Below are 23,169 nucleotides of genomic sequence, written 5' to 3'. Positions count from 1 at the left end.
TGTCCCCCTTTTTTCTACTCATTTGTCCATATGCTGGATAAAGGGAGCATGAACTGCAGGGTTTTCACCATCACAGTCACACCATATAAGCTATATAAGCATACAGTCATCTTCATTAATCAAGAATGTTGGATTGCAGTTCAGCAGTTTCAGGTATTTCCTTCTAGTTTTAGTACACTAAAAATTAAAAAGAGATACCTATATAATGCACAAAAATAACCTCCAGAATAACTGCTCAACTCCATTTGAGATCTCTCAGCCACTGAACCTTTATTTTGTATAATTTCTCTTCCCCTTTTTGGTCAGGAAGTCTTTCTCAATCCCATGATGCCAGGTGTAGGCTTATCCCCGGGAGTCATGTCTCACATTGCCAGGGACATTTAAACCCCTGGGAGTCATGTCCCTTATAGGGGGAGGACAGTGAGATTACCTGCCAAGTGGGCTTAGAGAGAGAGAGGCCACATCCAACTAACAAAAGGGGTTCTCTGGGAGTGACTCTTAGGCACCATTATAAGTAGGCTTAGCCTCTCCTTTGCATTAAGAAGTTTCATAAGTGTAAGTCCCCGGATTGAGGACTTGGCCTATTACAATGGTAGTCCCCAATGCTTGCGAGAATAGGAATTCCCCAGGTGGGGGATTTTAACTTTTCTACATTTGTCCTCAAGCCCTGAAGGGAGCCCTGCAGATACTCCTTCCTCTCTGCCCAGATTACTGTGGGATGTATCGGGTTTTCAGGTTAACCTGTACAAACCTACCAGCTGCCACCCACATTCAAGGTTCCATGTAATTATGTTTTAATAAACTGATCATACAAGTTAAATTATATAGCATGCTACAGAAAATATAGATTTTGTACCAAATAAACATCTCTTCCTTTGGTCTCACACAGAAGTTGAGATTTTAAAACATAGTCAATATCATCCTTTACCTTTAATCTGGTTTATCTTAATTCTAATCAAGTATGTTTCGTTAATCTCTAATTGATGTCTGATCTCTTTCAGCTTTTTTATCATTTGCTGTTTGGGGTAATGCTGACATTCATAGCTGCTGAACTCTGGCTCTGAGTCTCAGTTGTCACACAGAGACCCAAAGTTAACAGGGATCAACCAGGTTACACACAAACAGCTCAGCATCTCAGAATTTAAAGATGACCACTACAACTCATGAATAGATGTGACTGCTGGTATGAGCTTACAGTCTAGGAACCTTTACCATAAGCTTTCCCCTGATAACCTATGCTTTCAGATTCAATTCTCTCAGTTTGCACATTATAGTTCGTCTATATTAGTGGGGCATTATAATGTTTGTCTTTTTGATTCTGGCTTATTTCACCTAACATATCATCCTCAAGGTCCATTCACTTAGGTGTATAACTCATAACTTCATTTCTTCTTGCTACTGCTTGGTATTCCATTGGTATGTATACACCACAGTTCACCATTCCATTTATCAGTCATTGTACCCTTAGGCTACCTCTATTCATTGCAAATTGTGAATATGGCTGCTGTAAACATCAGTGTGCAATGTCCACTCATGACCCTGCTCTCAATTCTTCCAAGTAAATAGCCAATAACAGGGTTGCAGTACCATATGGCAACCCCATTGTTAGCTTCCTGTGGAACATTACACTGCCCTCCAGCTGGACTATGCCATTTTGCTTCTCTACCAGCAGAGTATAGGTACACCCGCTCTGCAGATTTTTACCAGCACTTGTATCACTGTTTATTTTTCTTTTAACAGTTTTATTCACATACCATACAATCTACCTTGGGAAACAATCAGTGATCCCCAATATAATCCCATAATTATACATTTACCACCACAATCTATATGACATTTCCATCTCTTGCCCAAAGAAACAGGAAAAGGAGAAAAAAAAATTCAAAAAACAGAAGAAAAGTAAAAATAAAATACAATGGAAAGGTCAGACAACATCACCACCACCAAGAATCCCATATCACTCCCTTATATCCCTCTCTTATAGACATTTAGCTTTGGTGTATTGCCTTTGTTACAATTAGTGGAAGCATTTTAGAATGTTACCATTAACTATAGACTCTAGTTTGCATTGATTTTATTTTTTCCCCAATGTCATCCAATTTTCAACACCTTACAATATTGACATTCATTTGTTCGCCCTCATTTAAAAGCATAGTTATATTTGTACATTTAATCACAATCACTGACCACTGTTTTTTTTCTAAGTTATACAATCCAAGTCTTTATCTTCTATCTTTCCTTCTGGTGTCATACATGCCCTTAGCCTTCCTCTTTCAACCATACTCACACTCATCTTTGTTCAGAGTACTTAGAATATTGTGTTACCATCACACACTATTATGCTATCCATTCCATTTCTGGATCTATACAATCAATCTTGTTGAACCTTCCGTACTTTAGCATCACATGCCCAATCTCTAACCTCTTTCTATCTCCTGATAACCTGTGTTCTGAGCTGTCAGATTTTGGTCATCAATGTTAGTCCATATTAATGAGACCATACAGTATCTGTCCTTTTGTTTCTGGCTAATTTCACTCAATGTAATGTCTACTCTACCATTTTGTCTTTTGGATTTTATATGTCATATTTTATTTTATTTTTTCCCCTCTCTCTTCTTATCCTTATTATTTCCTCCATTATTCTTCTGCCCCCTTTACCTTCTCTTCTCCTTCTGAGACACCCATGATACATAATATTTCTATGCTTCATGTTGTCATACCATACTCTGAGACCCTGCTTATATTTTTCCATTCTTTTCCCTAGCTGTTCTTTTGTGTGTAGTATTTCAGATGTTCTGTTCTCCAGTTCATGAATGCTTTCTTCTGCCTCTTCCAATCTGCTATTGTATGTCTCCGTTGTGTTTTTCATCTCTACTAGTGTGCCTTTCATTCTCGTAAGTTCTGCCGATTATTTTTTCAAACTTCAGAGTTCTTCTTTGTATTTGCCCAATGTCGTCTTTATATCCTTCATCTCTTTTACCATATCTTCCCTCAACTTGTTGATTTGCTTTTTGCATTGATTTAGGAGATTTGTTTGATTAAGAATCAGCTGTTTCAACTGGACCATATCTTTGCTCTTCTTAGTGTGTTCTGTGATTTTCTGATTTCCTTGATAACCCCAATCAGATTTCCCAGACCATATGGGCCGAAATCTCAGGAGGAGGCTGTATTTAGTATCAGGTTTCCAATTCTATGCTGCGATCTCAGCCATTCCACCCATTCCTGAATGGTGCACGATGTTGTCTGATACCAGATATCCCCCCATAAGTTGTTCCAGACTACTTTCTAGTTGTTAGTTGCTGTTTACTAGTTGCTCTAGAGGACTAACTAATTTCCACGCCTCCCTATGCCGCCATCTTGCCCCACTTCCCCAGCATGTATTCTTTTACTTAGTATTTCACCAAGTTTTGTCCTTTATTCTTTTAGTCTGCATTTAAGTATTCTTATTATTTTTGATTGAGTGCCAGTAAGGATATGTGAGATAGTAGAGCGAAAATTTGGGCTTTTGATAACATTATCTTCTTTATGTTAGATTGACTTTGCTTTTGACAGGCAGCTAGGCAAAGGGCACTAGGAATCCCAGATCATGTCAATCTAGTCAGTGAATAGATGATCAAAATTGGTTTCAATCCCTGTGTAGTCCAGTCTATTTTAGTTCACCATTTTGGGCAGGGGTAACTTTTGTTCCCGCCTCCCACCCCTGGATTTATGGCTATATATGGAGACATTTTTGATTATTATAAAAGGAGTACAGGTGGGGGGCAATGGTGGTTGCTATTGGTATCTGTTGGATACAGATCAGAGGTATTGCTGAACATCCTTCAGATGCACATAACAGTAACAGTCCTCACAGGAAAAGAATTATCTATCCCAAAATGTCAGTAGTGCCAAGATTGAGAAACTAATTTAAAACAGCCCTTTGTGGTTTTAATGTAAGACCAAAGAAATTTTGCAAAACTTCCTTCTTGAATAAGACAAGAAAATCAAACTCCAATTTTTGTCTCTCAAATCCAGTGTCACAAAAGAACTTCTTCACTTTTCGACCTCTCAGTGGCCTTTTCTTGAATCTGTATACCTTTGCGAAAGAAACCTCAAACATCAGGGTTACTACACAAGGTTTGTTTTCCACAAATCATCTTTAATATGGTTCCATTTATATAACATTTTTGAAATGACAGAATTTTAGAGATGAGAGTGAGGGGTTAAGGGAGAGAAGCAGGCTATGGCTATAAAAGACAATATAAAGGATCTTTGTGATTGAACTGTTCCGTATCTTGGCTATGGTGGTGGTGGTCACATGAGTCTACACATGTGATAAAATTGCATTGAACTACACACACACATACACACATGAGTGCATGGAAAGATAGTGAAATCTAAAGTTGACAGGTTGTAACAATGTGAGTTTCTTGGTTCTGATACCGTACTAGTTGTGTAAGAGGTTAATTAAAGACTATATGGTATTTCCTTATATTATGTCTTACAACTATATGTGATTCCACAATTATAATAGGAATTTTTTTTTAAAGTGAATGGTAAAGCTTTAAAACTTTTAGAAGAAAATACAGGATACTATCTTTCTGACCTTTGTATCAAAAACCTTTAAATGCAAATGAGTTAGGCCAATGAAATAATGTAACAACAACAAAAAAGAGAATTGATATGCTAGAATTGGTACGCCAGTGTAAGGTTATTGAGTAGTACAAAAAAATTCATGCTATTGATTCAAATGAAAAGGCATTATGTTCCACATTAATGGTATAGAATTCAGAGTTCAAGAATATATCCCTACATATTGGTCATGGTTTTCAAGAAAGATGTCAGAGAAATTTACTGAAGAGAGAATGTCTTTTCAACAAATGGTACTGAACAATTGGATATCCATATGTTAAAAAAAAGTTGTGTGTGTGTTTTTTAAAACCTTTCCCTTGTACATACACAAAATAACTTGGACTTAAATGTAAACAATGAAACTAAAACTTCTAGAAGAAAACTGTTTCGGTTTGCTAAAGCTACCAAATACAATATACCGGAAATGGGTTGGCTTTTACAATGGAGATTAATTTACAATTTATAGTTCTTAGGCCATGAAAATGTTCAAATTAAGGCATTAATAGGATGGTGCCTTCTCTGATGAAAGGCAGCCGCATCTGGAACACCTCCATCAGCAAGGAACATGGCTGTCATCTGCTAGTCCTTCTCTCCCAGGTTTAGCTTCTGGCTTCAGTGGCTCGCTCTCTCAGCTCCTCTGGGGCTTGTATTCTCTCAGCTTTCTATGGATGTTTCTCTCTGAGCTCTCTTGGCTTTTTCTTTTATCCTCAAAAAGTACTCCTGTAAAGGATTAAGACCTACCTTGAATTGGGTGGGTCACATCTCAGTAGAAACAATCTAATCAAAAGGTCCCTCCCACAATAGGTCTGCACCCACAGGAATGGATTAAAAGAACATGGCATTTTCTAGGGTACATAACAGCCTCAAATCAGCACAAAAACAGAAAAATCTGTGTGACCTGGAATTAGGCAAAAGATTTCTTAGGACACCAAAAGCACAAATCATGAAAGATAGGAAAAGAAAATCGATAAACTGGATTTCATCAAAATTTTAAAATCTCATCTTCAAAAGACATTGTTAAGAAATAAAAACATAAGACACAGGCCAGAAGAAGAGACAAGAAAATAATATGTGACAAATAACTTATCACTAGATTATATAAAGAATTCTTATGAGTCAATAATAAGGCAACTCAACTGTAAGGTAAGTGAAAAACAGGGAAATATCTCTAGGAAGTGGGATTACAGGTGATTTTTCTAAAAAAAAAAAAACAAAAAACAGGCAAATGCAGTACTATTAAAGTCACTCAAAAAAAAAAAAGAACAAGGAAAGATTTAGAAATTTTCATAGACCATAGGAGATGGGAAACATGCCATATACATGCAATATGGTACCCAGGATTCATAGTGAAACAGAATGAGGAAATTAATGAAAAAACTAGTGGAATACAAAAATTTTGGACTTAAAGTGAATAGTAATATGTAAATGTTGCTTTTGACAAACATATCATGATAATGTAAGATGTTAACAAGTGGGGGAAATTGCGTGAGGGATATAAAGTAACTGTACTATCTTTGGAACTTTGCCATAAATCTAAAATTTTATTTCAAATGTTAAAAGTTTACTTAAAAATGTGCGAAAGATTTGTTCAGAATTTTGCAAAGACGTTTTATGGAAGGCAAATAAACACATGAAAATATGCTAAACATCAATAACCAGTTTTTTGACAGTTTGGCAATTTCTTATAAAGCTAAATATACACTGATACAATCCAGGAGTGCTACTCCTAGGTATCTATCCAGAAGACATGAAAACACATCCATGCAAAGACATGTACACAAATGTTCATAGAAACTTTATTTGCAATGATCCAAAATAGAAACAATCCAAATACGTCCATTAACTGAATGGATAAATTATGGTGTCCATGCTAGGATACCTTTTAGCAATCTAAAGGAAATGAACTACTGATATATAAAACAACATCTATAGAGTGCAAAAACATTACGCTAAGTGAAAGCTATACACAAAAGACTACATACATACTATAGGATCCCATTTATATAACATTTTTGAAAAAGCAAAACTATAGGGATAGAAATCAGATCATCAGTTGCTAGGATCTGGGATGGGGCAAGTGGATTGACTGTAAGGGGCATGAGGGAACTTTTGGGAGTGATGAAATATTTTATGCCAAAATTTAGTAAATTGTACACTTAAAAGGGGTGAATTTTAAGGAATGTGAATTATACCTCTATGAAATAAAGAACACATTGTAAATGCCAAAACAAATTAAAAAAAACATATTTACTGATTGCCTAGCAAATGCCAAGAATTGTGCTAAATTCAGAGGATAATAGAGATGTCTACTGGCAGAGAATAATGAAATAATTTTAAAAATATGTTAATGCCTAAGTGTTCTCAGGCTTCTAATCTCTCTATCACCTAACCTCATCTTAACAATTCTGCCCTCATCTGCTTTTCAGTCTTTCCTTAACCACCTGCATACAGGATAGTATGAGTTTAAATGGGAAACGCAGAATGAATCTAGGGGAAAAGAAGAGTCTACATGAGGATGGGGTGCATAGAAAGAGAACAATAAGCAGGACAAATTTGGGTTTAGTTTGAAAGTATTTTCAAAAGATAAGAGTTTTGCAAAACAATGTACAGTCACATAAAGTAAATTTAACAGTGAAAGGAGTAATGAAAAGTTTTATTTTGTTTTAGAAAAAGCTTATTCTTCATTACACATACAATGTACCTATGGAGTTTTTTTTAAGAAGCTGCAGGAAAAATAAAATAACTTCCATATGCTGAGAAAATTGCAGTAATAGAGAGATAGATGCCAAGGGTGCCCTGGGTACGGAGAAAAGAGACTTAATTTACCCCAATCTTGACAGGAGATTGCTCTTATCTTTGAAGAAAGAATTAGGCTATTACAAAATCAGTCACTTGTGTCTTCATCTTTTAAACTCAAGGACTATAATTATTCACCTTTATTTTGAAGTATTCTGAGTTTTTGCTTATTTGGTCCAGATGTTTTGAGAAATACAGTTTGTTTTCTCTGACCACAGTCAAGCAGGGAATGGGAATATGTTTTATATTATGAATGCTTATATCATAAATAAATTTTAGATCATAAACAATATGATACAAAATTCCTTTCAACACAGGAACAGAAGAGCACCTGGAGCATCCAAGAAGAATTCATTATAACCTTCCAATTTTCAGAACTGGAAAGCAAGGGAAAAATAGTCTCACAAGATACACTTACATCTGGAAAGTTGTTAGGAATCCTATCAGCCATTCTTTTCATATCTTTCTTTCTGAGGACACAAGGTTTCTCAGCGCTCCTTCTCTTTATATGTCTGAGGCTTTATTCTATCTCTAGAGACAAATTAAAACTCACGGTTTTTGAGTGTGTCCTATTTGAAAGAGGGCCACCCACACTGCTCCAAGTTAACCGGACACTGAGTTTGACAAACTATAAGGAAGATGTCCATTCTTGATCAAATCACAAAAGTTTAAGAGAAAAGGATGCAGGATTCTGTAGTACAAAAATAAGGCATCAGTATTCTCTGGACATGAAAGTGGAAAGAGGCAAGTCTCAGAGAAAGTACATGATCTTTGGCTAAGAAGATAAACCCAGAGGTTTGCAGCACTATTAAAAAATGCTTTAAATGCGTTTGGCATTTTGGGTCCAGGATATATTTTACAGGCAGATTATAAAATGCAATTAGTTTTCATATATTAAATTTTTAGAAGGAAAAACATTTCCATGTTTTCTGTGTTTGTAGTATATGAAATACCAACCAATATCTCAAGGAATACAGTATTTTCTGACTTTCCCAGATATTTTTTACAGCTTTATCTTTAATAAGTCACCACCATGTCTCAAATGAATCAATTTTTCCTTTGGTTTGATAATTAACTAGAACTGGGTAGTTGATGCAGTAATGCAGTTGCCTATGTTAGCCAGGCACTGATGAAAACTTGGAGTAATTTCAGGTTTTCCTGAATAGGAAGAATGGCATTAAAGCATCAAGAAAGAGACATCTCTGCCAATTAGACCAAAGGAAAGAGACTAGACACCATTACATTTATACTGAACCATCGCCACCCCAAGATCATTTTGGCATATCTATATTTAAAATTCAGCTGAATTGATGTAAACATTTCTAGCCCTTTTAAGTTCTCAAGGTTTCTGTTTTACTTAATTCCAGCAACAAGTTTTTTTTAAACCGATGGTTCTCAAATTTGGCTGGAAATTAGAATTACTTGGTGGAGGTTTAACCTGATGCTCAGGTTTTGCTGCAGACCAACTAAATTTTTGGGTGTTGGACCCTGGCACCACTGTTTGTGTTTTGTTTTTTTTTTTAAACACTCTGGGTGATAACATTTGCAACCAATTTTGAGAACCAGTGCTTTAAACCAATAATTGAACAAAGATCAGGTGTTTCCAATACAGGGACTGTAAATGAATTTGGCTTGTAAGCCAAATCCCCAGCCTCCATATCCCACCCCACCCCCACCTCCCCTAGCCAAGGTCTGTTTTTGTAAATACACTTTTATTGTAACTCAGTCTTGCTCATTTGTTTATTTGTTGCCTGGGGGAGCTTTCCCACTACAAAGGCCGACTTACTGAGTAGTTGCAATACAGACCGTATAGCCAGGAAAGCTTAAAATATTTACTATCTGTTTATTAAAAGTTTGCTGTCTCGTGTTCTAATATATATTTTCAGTGAAGTAGGCTTATGACACTAAGTATAGACATCTTGGGAAATTTAGTACTGTGAACAGCTATTTGTCTTTATGTTTTTCTCTAAGCCTTTTCTCACGTTCAGACATAAGAGCAAGAAAAATGTCAGTCGTTTAGAAATAGGGTTTGCACTAAACTTTTTAAGAAATAAGCCTTGCACATACATAGGATGTGGAGGAGGTAGAGGAATGATGAAAAAAACATGCCAAGGTGAGATAAAGATTTGAGTAGAAGCAGACATAAGGAATATATAATATTTAATAATATAATATTTACAGATTACAGATTTTAACTTAAGCTAAGATACAAACTGATGAAGAACAGCCCAGGTTGGTTGGTGATTTCGTTAGTTTTTCTATTCTCATTAATACAGCATAAACACACGTGGACAGGATATAAGCATAAAGATTCTGTCAACATATATTGTTTCATCTCTGTTAATATTCCAGTCGCTTTCTCAGCCTGGACATAAAATGAAAAACTGTAAAACACAAAACAACAGCAACAACAAAACTTTGTGACCATAAATTTAAGCAGTGAGTTCTTAGGTTTGACACCAAAAGCTGATCCATAAAAGACAAGACTGAAATTGGATTTCATAAAAAAGAAAAATCTCTACTACAAACTGGGATAAAATATTTTGCAACTCATATCTCTGACAGAGGACTTTTATCGAAAAACAAAACAAAACAAAAAAGCCCCTCAAAACTCAAAAATAAGGGGAAAAAATTTTAATGGGTAAATGATTTGAACAAACACCTTCACCAAAGAAGATAGACAAATAGCAAATAAGCACACAAAAAGTGTTCAATATCAATTACCATAAAGGAAATATAAACTTTATCACAATAATGTATCAATAGATGTCTAAAAGAATGGCTTAAAAGAAAACCAAACTCCTGACAATACCAAGTGGTACTGAGAATGCAGAGTAATTGGAGCTGTCATCCGTTTCTGGTATAATTCAGATTTTCTCTGGAAAACAGTTTGGCAGTTTTTCACAAAGTTAACCAAATTCTTACCATATGACCCAGTAATCTTACTCCTAGGTATTTACCCATGTGAAATGAAAACTTATATTAATACAGAAACCTATTCATTAATGTTTTTAGGAGCATTACTATTCACAATCCCCCAAACTGAAAAGACCCCAAAAGTCTTTCAGTGGGTGAATGGATAAACAAACTTACTTCATCCGTACAATGGATTCCTTCTCAGCAGTAAAAGGAAAAATGCAATATGCTACATGAAAGAAGCCAACCTCAGAAGGTTACTTACTGTGTAATTACTTTTATATGACATTCAGGAAAATACAAAACTATAGAGATGGAGAACAAGTCAGCACTTCATGCCAGATGTCTGTTGGTGGGAGAAGACATGATTACAAGGTTGTCACGTGGCACAAGGAAATATTTGAGGGTTAGAATATTGTACTCTATCCTGACTGTGGTGACGGTTACATGGAATCTATTAGAAATTTGTCAAAACTCTTAAACTGTAGATGAAAAAATAAGTGAATTTTACTGTATCTAAATTTAAAAAATCAGAAATCTGTAATATTTTACAGAAATTGTACCCAACTATTTATAAAAAATAAAGCATGGTCTTTAGGTTAGTATTAATTAAAGGAGAGTGAAAAAATTACATGTACAGCAAAAGAAAATGGAACCATTTCTTAACAGTGGTCAGTGACCTCTGGCAGAACATTAAGGATGATTTCTTTTATTCACACCTGTGAATGGGCATTTTATGTTTTATAATTAGGAAATAATTTCATTTTTAAAAAGTGGGTTAGAAAACACAGGTTGAAGAGATAATGTGCAACATTCCTCTCAGGAAATGAGAAACAACTAAAATAAGACAATGAAAGAAGAAAATAAGAGAAATCAAATGTGGAGGCACTTAAGCCTGTGAAGAATTCACTCTAACTTTCTATCAACAAGTTTATCACAGATCAAAATATCTGGCATGTTATGGAATGAACTTCAGAATCTTAACATGTTAGGCTGGACCCTAAGAAATGACCAATAGTCAACACTATTTATCCTACAAAATCAGCCCTTTCATTTAGTTCAGTCTTGATGCTCAATGGTGGGAAGTCTTCATTTTCTGAAATTAGACTGAAGGAACCAAAAACTATCTGAGTTCAAGTATATTAGGATAGTAAAACTTAAAACACGAATATACTAATGCTGAGAACCTAAGATGGCGTCTAGGTGAGACAGAGCAAAAAAAAACTTCTGTGAAAAATACTAGATAAAAACCAGAAAGTGACCCAGAATACCGGTTTCAGCGATGCGCCAGCTGGACGAGGTCTGCTAGTACCAGAGGGGCCGTATACTTGGTGAAACCGGGAGTCTGCATTTTGAAACGAGTAAGTAAGCTGGCTGGGAGAACTGCAGCTGCCCTGCGGTGTGGGGAAGCCAGGGGTTTGCGTTTGGAGACCGACTGGTTCTTTTAAAAAAAAAAGGTGGGGGTGGGGGGACCCAGGAGCGGCTGCAGTTGTGACAGTGGGAACCACGCAGTGAATTACAGCAGGAGAGGGCTGAGCCAGCCTCTCGGTGTCTGGCCTGGAGGATAGCCCTCTGCAGATACCCTCAGGGACCAGGAAGCGGAGGGGAGAGCCGGAAGCAGAAAGAAACCCCGCGGCTTGCAGCTGGCTCCCCGGAGGGCTGGAGACACTCCTGCCTGGGTCCATGCCCACAGACCAGAGCCCTGCTAGTCGTCCTGGAGCTGGGAAGGAGGAACTGTGCAAGGAGAGGGGGTTGAGATGCCCCGTTCGGCCATCTTTGCATCAGGCTGAGAGCGCCTCTGCATGGCCCGGCAGCCCGGGGCTTCCCTTGAGGGACAGCACACACTGTTGACGTAGCACAGCCTTCCCTCAGCAGAGGTCCTGGAAGATCATAGCTGAGAAAGGGGGCCCGCTCGGAAAACCCAGGGACACTACGCCAAGTCCTCTGGTTTGTGTGTCAGCGAGAGAGAGGGTCTGGGGCTGAACTGAAATGAAGGCTTCTTAGACTCTTGTGGCAGCCTTGAGTCTCCGGGAACACGTGGGGAGTTTGAATATTAAAGCTGCCCTGCCTCCCTAGCCACCCAGACCGACGCCCCACATTCAGGGCAGATGGCTCCAGCAACACACCCAAACTGAGTTCACCAACTGAACCCCACAAGAATCATTTCCCCACACACCACGGGGACATGGTTGAGGAGAACTGACTTGAGGGGTATAGGTGACTCACAGACGCCATCTGCTGGTTAGTTAGAGAAAGTGTACACCACCAGCTTGTGTTTCTGAAAAACTAGATTGGTATCTTTTTTTACAACTTGAAAGAACCCTGTCAAGCAAAGCAAATGCCAAGAGGCCAAAAACAACAGAAAATCTTAATGCATATAATAAAACCAGACGATATGGAGAACCCAATTCCAAACACCGAAATCAAAATATCAGAAGAGACACAGCACTTGGCAAAATTAATCAAAGAACTACAATCGAGGAACGAAAACATGGCAAAGGATTTAAAGGACATCAAGAAGACCATGGCCCAGGATATAAGCGACATAAAGAAGACCCTAGAAGAGCATAAAGAAGACATTGCAAGAGTAAATAAAAAAATAGAAGATCTTATGGAAATAAAAGAAACTGTTGGCCAAATTAAAAAGACTCTGGATACTCACAATACAAGATGAGAGGAAGTTGAACAATGTCTCAGTGTCCTAGAAGTCCACAGAAGAGAAAATGAAAGAACAAAAGAAAGAATGGAGAAAAAAATTGAAAAAAACGAAATGGATCTCAGGGATACAATAGATAAAATAAAACGTCCAAACTTAAGACTCATTGGTGTCCCAGAAGAGGAAGAGAAGGGTAAAGGTCTAGAAAGAGTAGTCAAAGAAATTGTTGGGGAAAACTTCCCCAACCTTCTACACAATATAAATACACAAAGCATAAATGCCCAGCGAACTCCAAATAGAATAAATCCAAATAAACCCACTCCGAGACATATTCTGGTCAGACTCTTAAATACTGAAGAGAAGGAGCAAGTTCTGAAAGCAGCAAGAGAAAAGTAATTCACCACATACAAAGGAAACAACATAAGACTAAGTAGTGACTACTCAGCGTCCACCATGGATGCGAGAAGGCAGTGGCATGACATATTTAAAATTCAGAGAGAGAAAAGTTTACAGCCAAGAATTCTTTATCCAGCAAAACTCACCTTCAAATTTGAGGGAGAGCTTAAAGTTTTCACAAACAAATGCTGAGAGAGTTTGCCAGTAAAAGACCTGCCCTACTTCAGCTTCTAAAGGGAGCCCTACTGACAGAGAAACAAACAAAGGAGAAAGAGATATAGAGAATTTTAACGGACATATATAGAACCTTACAACCCAGATCACCAGGACACTCATTTTTCTCTAGTGATCACAGATCTTTCTCCAGAAGGGACCATAAGCTGGGACACAGAACAAGCCTCAGTAAATTAAAAAAAAAAAATAAATAAATAATTGAATATATTCAAAGCACAATCTCCGACCACAATGGAATACAAATAGAAGTCAATAATTTTTAAATTGTAACTCCACTATTTACTTCCTACATGATAGAAAATACACAAACTCTAATGACAAATCTGGTTTTGAACTCAACGTAAAATATGTAGTTTTTGACAACTATATAAAGGTGGAGGAATGGAGGATTATAGGAACGTAGTTTATGTGTCCTATTGAAGTGAAGGTGGTATCAAAGAAAAACAAGATCGTTATGGATTTAAGAGGTTAATTTTAAGCCCCACAGTAAACACAAAGAAATTATCAGAGAATATAACCATAGAGATGAAAAGTGGAGTTTGGGTTAAGAGAAATGGGGGAAGGGGCAATGGGGAGTTAAGAAAGGAGTGTAGGGTTGTTGTTTGAGGTGAAGGGAAATTTCTAGTAATGGATGGTGGGAAAGAGCATTACAACATTCTAAATGTGATTAATCCCACTAATGGAATGCTAGGGAGGGGATGGAATGGGAAGATACAGGCTGTATATATATTTCCACAGTTGAAAAAAAAATAAAAAAGACAGTCTAAATACATGACAGTTGAATGCCAAGGATGAACCTGGATGGGATTGGAGGATGGAGGACAGGAGGCTCAAAGGGACACAATTGAGACATAAGGAAAAGGAAATATAGAATGTAAGCTTTGTATCATTTTTGACTCTCTTGTACTTCTTAGCTGCGCTTAATGGGATTGCATAAAAGAATGTTCTTATTCATAGGAAGTGTATATGTGAATTATAGTGTTTGTTCAAGGATGTGTGCAGCTAGCTCTCATATGTTCAGAAGAGAGAGCAATAGATGATGGATGATAGGGAGGGAGGGAGGGAAAGAAATAGCAATGTGACAGCATGTTAAAGTTGGTGGATTGGGGTATCGGGGGAGGGGGGTCAGGGTATCCTGGAGTTCTGTGTATGGGGTTTGTATTGTTTTTGCAACTGTTCCTATAACTTTGAATTTATTTCAAAAAAAAAAAAGAGAATATATTAGTGCAGTTTTTTTTTTGTTTTTTTTTTTTTTTGGCTTCTGAAACTTGTTGTGAAAGCAATTGCATTAAAAATATTACCCCAACCTGACTCCCTGAAGTGTAAATCTTCCTGGCAATGCAGGATATGACTCCCAAGGATGAGCCTGGACCTGGCATCGTGGGATTTAGAACATCTTGACCAAAAAAGGGATGCAAAATGAAACAAAACAAAGTTGCAGTGTCTGAGAGATTTCAAATGGAGTCGAGAGGTCACTCTCGTGGGCGTTATTACACACTATTTAAATAACCTTTTTTAGGTTTTAATGTATTGGAATAGCTAGGAGTAAATACCTGAAACGATCAAACTCCAATCCAGTACCCCTGACTCTCTAAGGCGATTGTATAACAATGTAGGTTACAAGGGGTAACAGTATGATTGTGAAAGCCTTATGGATCACATTCTCTTTATCCGGTGTATGGGTGGATGAGTAGAAGGATGGGGACAAAAACTGGATGAATGGTGGGGTGGAATGGGGGGGATGATTTGGGTGTTCTTTTTTGCTTTTGTTTTTTATTCTTGTTTTTGTACTTTCTGGTGTGGGGGAAATGTTCAAAAATAGATAGTGGTGATGAATGCATGGCTATGTGGTGGTGCTGTGAACAGTTGATTGTACACCATGGATGATTGTGTGGTGTGTGAATATATCTCAATAAAACTGAATTTAAAATAAAAAAAATTACCCAAACTATTTTGAATGGCATCATTGTTGGAATACTGTATACCTTCCCAAAGTAGTAAAGCAAAAGAAAATGTTCCTGACTGCATGAATTGGCAAGGAGGAATGTATACACAAACACGTTTATTTTTAAATAAAACTATTGATCTTTGTGGTGAGGATATCACTGAGGCCAGAGGTCAATGGCAATTTCAACTTTATAATGTTTTATTTACTTTATTTAAAATACATGTGAAATGTATGTGATAATTCTGTTAATTCTGTTTGCTGGGAACATGGGTATTATTACTTTTGCTTATTATTTTTTATAATTCTCATAAAGTAAGTTACAATAAAAAAGAAATCTTTGTCATTTTACTTAAGTGCTCTAAGTTATAGTAAATTGTAAGGAAAGTACCCTCATAAGAGTGAAGATTAAAAACGATAATGTATATAAGGTACTCAGCACATCAGCTGGTAGACAATAAAATGGCGGCTATATTAATTGTTATGAGCTACAGCTTACATCATTTGACAGTTTTTCTAATAGTTATTTCAACATCGTAAGGCATAGTTCATAGACCTTTAAATGACTGTTAATACCTACTACATAAACCAGCATATTACAACAATTAACAGCTTATTAGATTTGATTGACTGATAACTCCTAAAAGGTTTTAATCTGATTTATAAACAACCAAGCATAAGGCCCCATGCAGGCACAATATTAAAGAAGCATTGAAAAAAAACAGTCTTAAACATACCATTTTATCTATTCATTCTCCCTTGAATTGGTTAGCATTTGGTGCGTGAAGAATTTTCTAGTTTCAGCAAATTAGAAATAAGGTATACACATTCATGAACATTAGTTTTGAACAGTCGCAAGAACCTAGTTTATTCTGTTTATGGCAAAGGGGCTGTTTGGAAAACTGTTGTGGTGTGCTTATACACCTGTAGAATATCTTTGAAAAGATAGAGAAAAAACAGAAACACTTGTTATGGAGCACATTCTCTGAGGGTTAGCTTCTTAATGTAGAGTCCCTTGCAGTGCCATTTTTTTTTTCAGCTACATACATGTGTACACTGTTTTTACGAAATTTATTCTTTCTACTTTGATAATATTTTTAATAACTTTACTGTATCATTCAGTGTCACAATATATGATCAGTTCTATCTCTTAATTAATTTAAGAGATTAATCTAATTTAGCTTAATTAAAATGCTGTTTTAAAAACTTCAAAAATAAACTATAATTTGGGGAATAGTCTAAAAAAATTCAGAATTTAAGTGCCCCTGTATGATGGCATAGCAACTGTATTTTCACACCAAAGTCAAGTTGGCAGGTGACTTTTTAAATAATTGTTTTTTCTTCCACAGTATGGAATAAAGTGTACAAATGAAAATAATAATTTTGTACAAGTATGTAACTTTTTCCATCCAATCTCTGATATAATTTTTTTCTTATAAAGAATTAATTAGAAGCGAAGGAAATGAGTTTCTTAATTGGAGTCAATGAGTAGACAGATGCTTGAAAAATTTTTTGGATAGACAGTACATTCAAATGGTTCCAGAAATACATAAAGCAATATACAGAGAAAAGTCTATTGCTGTTTCCTCTTTCCCTGTCTATATCTCCCTAAAGAAACCGCACCTTGAACACCTACACACACTGGTAACCATGGTTATTGGTTGCTTCAGCATCCTTGTAGAATACTTTTATGCATCTACATGTAGACATAAGTATGCATAATGATCTTTCCTACCATTTTTACACTTATTTCGCAAACAGTAGATGCACTACTTTACATTTTTTATCCAGTTAATGAGAGAGAGTATTACAGTGCATGTAATTATTATATTATTACTTTGGAGGTACCAAGAATAAAGACAAAATACCAAACATAAAGTTGAATAAAACTCCTACAGTGAAATGGCGCACACACACACACACACACACATACACACACATATACATACACACACTCTCTCATAGATTTTAAGTTTCAAGTTTGTCAACAGTGGTGATGGGAAACTATATTACTAAAATGTTAATGATTTATACAACTGTAAATGAGAAACAAGATTTACTGGGAGTTAGCTCAGGCTGCTCATCTATATCCAAGTAAAATGTAAACCTCTGTAAGATCCTAAAAGTTTTCACAGCAATTCCAAGGTCCCTACTTTAATCTATTAATATGCAAATTACCAAGTTATCTAATTTAAATGCAGAACCTCTACTTTCAGCATAGCAGCTATTCAGTGGCTAAAAATACACAACTTAAAGTGAAACTATATTTCAAAAATGGACTATACCATACTAGTTGTCTGCTCCTCATGGCATACATCACCAAGGAAAAGTACTAGGATTGTTTAAAACATAGAAACTATGCCATGCAGTTTTTCTTCTGCTTGCCAATTCATTCAGGGGATGGAAACAAATGAAATCCTATCCCCTAAAATACAAAAAGGGCTGGATTCTTGTTGTAGTCAACTTTATATCTCCTTGTGAAAGAAAATGTTAATAAGTAAACTAAGGCATTTACCCTCAAATTCGTTTATTGAAAACAAATATTTGTTTCTCAAAATTAAAGCTTAAAATGTAATAGTATTGTCCATTTTTTTTAAAGCAAAGCAATCCAGAGGCTGCTTATCAATGACAAGAAGGCATTCAACTGCCATTGAGGTATCAAAAGTTTTGTCATTTGGAAGTAACGCAAGAGTCCACTAACCAAAGAAAGGATAAATAAAATGTGGTATATACATGCAGTGGAGTATTATTCAGCCATAACAAGGAATGAAGTCCTGATGCATGCGACAACATGGATAAACGTTGAAGACATCATATTGAGTAAAATAAGCCAGGCACAAAGGACAAATATAGGATGGTTTCACTGATGGGAAACAATTAGAAAAGGCAAACTCATAAAGTCAGAGTCTGGAATATAGGTTACCAGGGGGTGGACTGAGGATAGGGAGTGGGAAGTTAAGGCTTAAAATATACCCAGTTCCTGTTTGGAATGCTGGAAATGTTTTGATAATGGATGGTAGTGATGGTAGCACAACGCTGTAAACATAATTAAACAGTACTGAAATATATATCTGAATATGATTAAAGGGGGAAATGTTAGATGTAACAGAATAAAAATTATAAAAAAAAATCCATGGAACTATACTACACAGTGAGCCCTAAGTTAAACCATGGACTTTAATTAATAGTACAGTTATTAAAATGTGCTATTAACAGTTGTTAACAAATGTTCCACATCAATGCAGGGTGTTGGTGATGGGGTGGTATGTGGGAATCTTGTATTTTATGCATGATAGTTCTAAAAAACCCACAACTTCTCTAATTTCTTAAAACCAACAGAAAATAACAAGTGTTGGCAGGGGTGTAGAGAAATCAAAACTATTATACATTGATGATGGGAATGTAAAACTGTGTAGCCTTTTTGGAAAACAGTTTATCAGTTCCTCAAAATTTTAAAAAATGGAGTTAGCATATGACCCAGCAATTCCGATCCTATGTATGTACCCAAGAGGAACAAAACCTATGCTGAGCAAAGAAAACTCATGTATGAATGTTCACAGCAGAATTATTCATAATAGGCCAAGAGTGGAAAGAGCCCAAATTTTCATTAACTGATGAATGTATAAACAAAATGTGATATATGCATACATTGGACTATTTTTGGCAATTAAAAAAAAAAATGATGTGCTACCAAAAAAAACTCTTGACATCTGGCTAAGAGTCATATTTTAAGGAGGCATCATTGGCCCAGCCATAAAAATTGGAAAGTGCCATCTAACCAGAATATAAGACTGTCGAGCTGTATTGGCTGTTTGAACTAAGATGTGCCCTGAGTTTACAACATGACTAACAAGAAGCTATACATAAAATTAAGTTTATAAATACATAGCCCTAGGAATGATTCATTTTTCCAGATAGTTGACTGGTTTAAATATAAGGATCTTGAGTCAGGATAATCTAGGCACTAATCAGGTTTGCACTCAGAAGCTAAAGAACCATTGGCAAGTTGGTTATTTCATGAGCCTCAGTTACCTCATTTGCAAAATGTAGATAAGGATGTTGTGAGAATTCAGTTAGATTATTCACAGAAAAGCAATTTATGCAGTGCCTGGTATGGAACTAAAGCTTGTTAACAGAAGTTATTGGTAATGTTTTTTGTGTTGTCGTATACTGTCAGTGGTTTTTAAGATACATTGCTCTAGTACTTGGAGAAAGGGAGTTAAAAACTTAAACAAATTTCATCAACCCATGCCCTCAAAGTGCTTTCAGAAATTAGAGCAGACAGGCATATATAACAATAACTGTAACTCGAGGACCCATGTGAATTTAGAAAGATTTTATAAAAAGTGTTATGGTTAGGAAGAGGATTATCTGTTTGTGACTAATGGAAACCTTGATGTGAAGGAGGTATCTGAGTTAACATGAAGGATTTGTAAGAATTTAATAGGCAGAAATATGTGAAAAGGCAGAGGAAAAGCATGAACAAAAATTGAAGATCTAAAAATCTGTGGTATTTTCTGGAAGCAACTGAGAAGGAGTTAGGTATAGATAGAATGTAACACTGTTGGGGGTATGGAGGAAGAGCAGTGAATTTGGTAATAACCTAAATTCTTTAAAAGGATTATTTCCAGATTTTAGACATTAAAGACTAATTGTAGGTAAGTAGTCTCTAAATAAACATGATTTTTTTTCCAAATTTATAATGCTACTTTTATTTGAAATTAGTTTTCAGTGACATAAAGAAAACCTTATCATTACTCATAATAAATCTTAGTAAACAATTATGAATGTAGTATGTAAAATAAGATGAGTCAGTTTACCCTATGATTTTTCTATAAATAGACATTCAATTTTGTTGAAAATTTATTGTTAATAGCTGCATTTGGTTCTGTCAACAAAGTTGACAAAAAATTCTAAGAGTTTTTATACGTATTTATAAACATTTCAAGAATATGATCCTTATCATTTCTGAAAAGTATAAATTGTTTAAAGGCTAAAAGGTAGCAAATGTAGAAGGGGAAGAGAAAAACATTGACAACAGATCATTTGAATTTTCTTCTCCCTCAATATCGGTAACATCATACATGCCACTGTTTTTAATATAGCTTGTGAAGCCCCAAAATTCTGATTTTTCTTCACTGGTCTGAAATAAGTCCAGTAGAGCCGGTACTGGTGAACTACAAATTCTGTTTTCTTCTTATGTAGTAAGAAATGCTTTTCTTTTCTTATCTGATTCCACATTTGGTTCCAGATTTTCTTTTTTATTTCTTCGAACTAATATTTTCACTTTTCCATGGATTTTACCAGAAGGTAAACTATCCACATTCTTGGTGTCACAATCATTTGGTTCCACGAGAGGGTTATGGGGTAGAATGTTTGCCTGAATTGTTAGGTGCTCTTGTGAACTATTTATTGCTCGGAGACCAGAATCATGACCAAATGTTGAATTAAGGTCCTTTTCCTTCAGATCCCTTGCTGGAAAAAGCACAGTATCTGACTTTTGTTTCAGTTGAGATGCATTATTATTCTTATTGAAATTAGAAAATTGTATAGATGCCTGTAGCCCACACGGACAGTCATCTACCCTAAGTCACTTTCATTTATAATGCATTTATGTTCAGAAACATCAAGAATGCATCCTTGTTTATTTTCATGGGAAGGTAGCTGTATAAAATTATGGTTTATGTCATTTTCAGCTGAATTTAACATGGAATATTTTTATTCTTTTTCTCAAGTCTTCTCAGTTAACTTTGAACGACAGGGGATGGGTTCTGAAATAAACATAAATTTTTGTTCAGGTTCCTGGGTCTCTTTACACAGGAAATTAATTTATTAAAGACATGGCCCATAAAGTTGACTCGTATCTTCTACGTTTACGAAAGGCTTGTTCAGTCTGCCTGTTCTTGTTTTCTGTGTACCAGCTCTTTTCCCCTGGGTATATAAGACTGTTTTTCTCCTCTTAAGTTCTTCAAAAAAATATGACTGTTGCAAGCAAAAAGTAAAACTTCTACTGGAGGTATTTTCAATTCAGGCAGACAAAAAACAAATAACACACATCTCTTACAAAAGTGCTTGATTTCTTGAGTAAATGCAATTCTTTTTTCTTTTGTTCAATATAGTATCTCATGTCATCAATATGAAGTATTTTTACTCTCCATGATAAGGCCTTTGATAATATACTATTTGAAGGAATAAAATCATGGTCCTTGATAGCTTTTTCAACTAATAATTTTCTTCTGTTTAAACTTATTGAATCTGGAGACTTAAATGAATATCCATCATGGCTGGGATGAGATGAAGTGGTTTCTGCAGTATGCACAGATTCTGGACTTGATATAGGAGAAATTCTACCCAAGGACTGTGAAAATTTAGCTTCCTTTTTATTTGGAATAAGATAGCTGATATCTTTGCTGAGAAATTCTTCAAGTCACCTTCCAAGATCTTTCATGTCTTTTTGCAGTTGTTTAGATATTGTGACAGAAGGTAAGTCCAGGTAAAATACTTTTCCCCAAAGTGTCTTACATTTGGATTTTTCTGGGTTGTCGTTACCAGTTTTTAGGTATTTCAAAGATGGTCTGCTTTTTTTCATTTTTGACTTGGATTCCACCCTGGAAATGTTCTTTGCTGTGAATCCTCATGACTCTGGAGTTCATGGCACACACAGACACACACACACCCCAGCACCTACATACTGGGTCTGGAGAGGGTGTTGCACCGGGCGGCTCCAAAAGCACAGCTTCTCAGGATCTCCGAACAAGCCAGCCACCTCTCCCCTTCCCTGGGCCGCAACCCCATGCAGGAGAGAAGGCGCGTCTGCAGGACCTAAACATATGATTTTTTTTTTTAATGCAATTTTATTGAGATGTATTCACATAACCTACAGAACTTCAAAGTGTACAAGCACTTGTTCATAGTTGTGCATTGATCACCACAATCAGTTAATGAACATTTTCATTACTCCAAAAAATAAAGTAAAAATTAGAATAAAAAAGAACATCCAAAACATTTCATTCCCTTCCTACCCCCATTGTTCATTTACTTTTTTTCATACTCATTCATTGTTTTTTTTAACCTTATCAAAAACTTAAAAAAACAATTAAAGCATTTCAAACAAAACCAGAACACAGGAATAAGAAAAAACAAATAACCTAAAATAGCTACGTGGCTTCCAACAGGTTCCTACCCTACCCCAATAAAATAAACAGACTATAATCCCACAAAGGAATGAGAAAAACAAATAACCTAAAATAACTGCATTTCTGCGAACTTGTTCCTACCATACCCCCCAGAAATGAACAAACCATTGTCGTTCCTGAGCATTCCCAAAACATTAAGTTTATTCTCCATAACTTATCTGTTATTACTAGATTATCATTCCCCCTTCGCTATTTGCTGTCTATCACTAGGTACCCTACATTCTATAATATAAGCCATTTATTTTACATTTTTCACAGTGTTCACGTTACTGGTAACACAGTATTTCTCTTTTTGTGCCTGGCTTATTTCTGTCAGCATTATGTTTTCAAGGTTCATCCACATTGTCATATGTTTCACGACCTCATTCCTTCTTACTGCCACATAGTATTCTGTTGTGTGTATATATCACATTTTGTTT

The 23,169-nt window shown here is 35.9% G+C and overlaps 1 protein-coding gene and 1 pseudogene across 2 annotated transcripts in view; one reads left to right on the top strand and one right to left on the bottom strand.

Annotated features, from left to right (window-relative positions):
• Positions 1 to 23,169, top strand: part of JMJD1C (jumonji domain containing 1C) — a 424,199-nt gene that overhangs the window by 223,093 nt on the left and 177,937 nt on the right. The gene's annotated exons all lie outside the window — the stretch shown is intronic.
• On the bottom strand, positions 20,548 to 22,207 carry LOC119510710 (annotated as a pseudogene).

This window comes from Choloepus didactylus, chromosome 15 (genome assembly GCF_015220235.1).
Source record: "Choloepus didactylus isolate mChoDid1 chromosome 15, mChoDid1.pri, whole genome shotgun sequence".
Taxonomy (NCBI): domain Eukaryota; kingdom Metazoa; phylum Chordata; class Mammalia; order Pilosa; family Megalonychidae; genus Choloepus; species Choloepus didactylus.
This window is presented reverse-complemented; position numbering and strand designations above follow the sequence as displayed.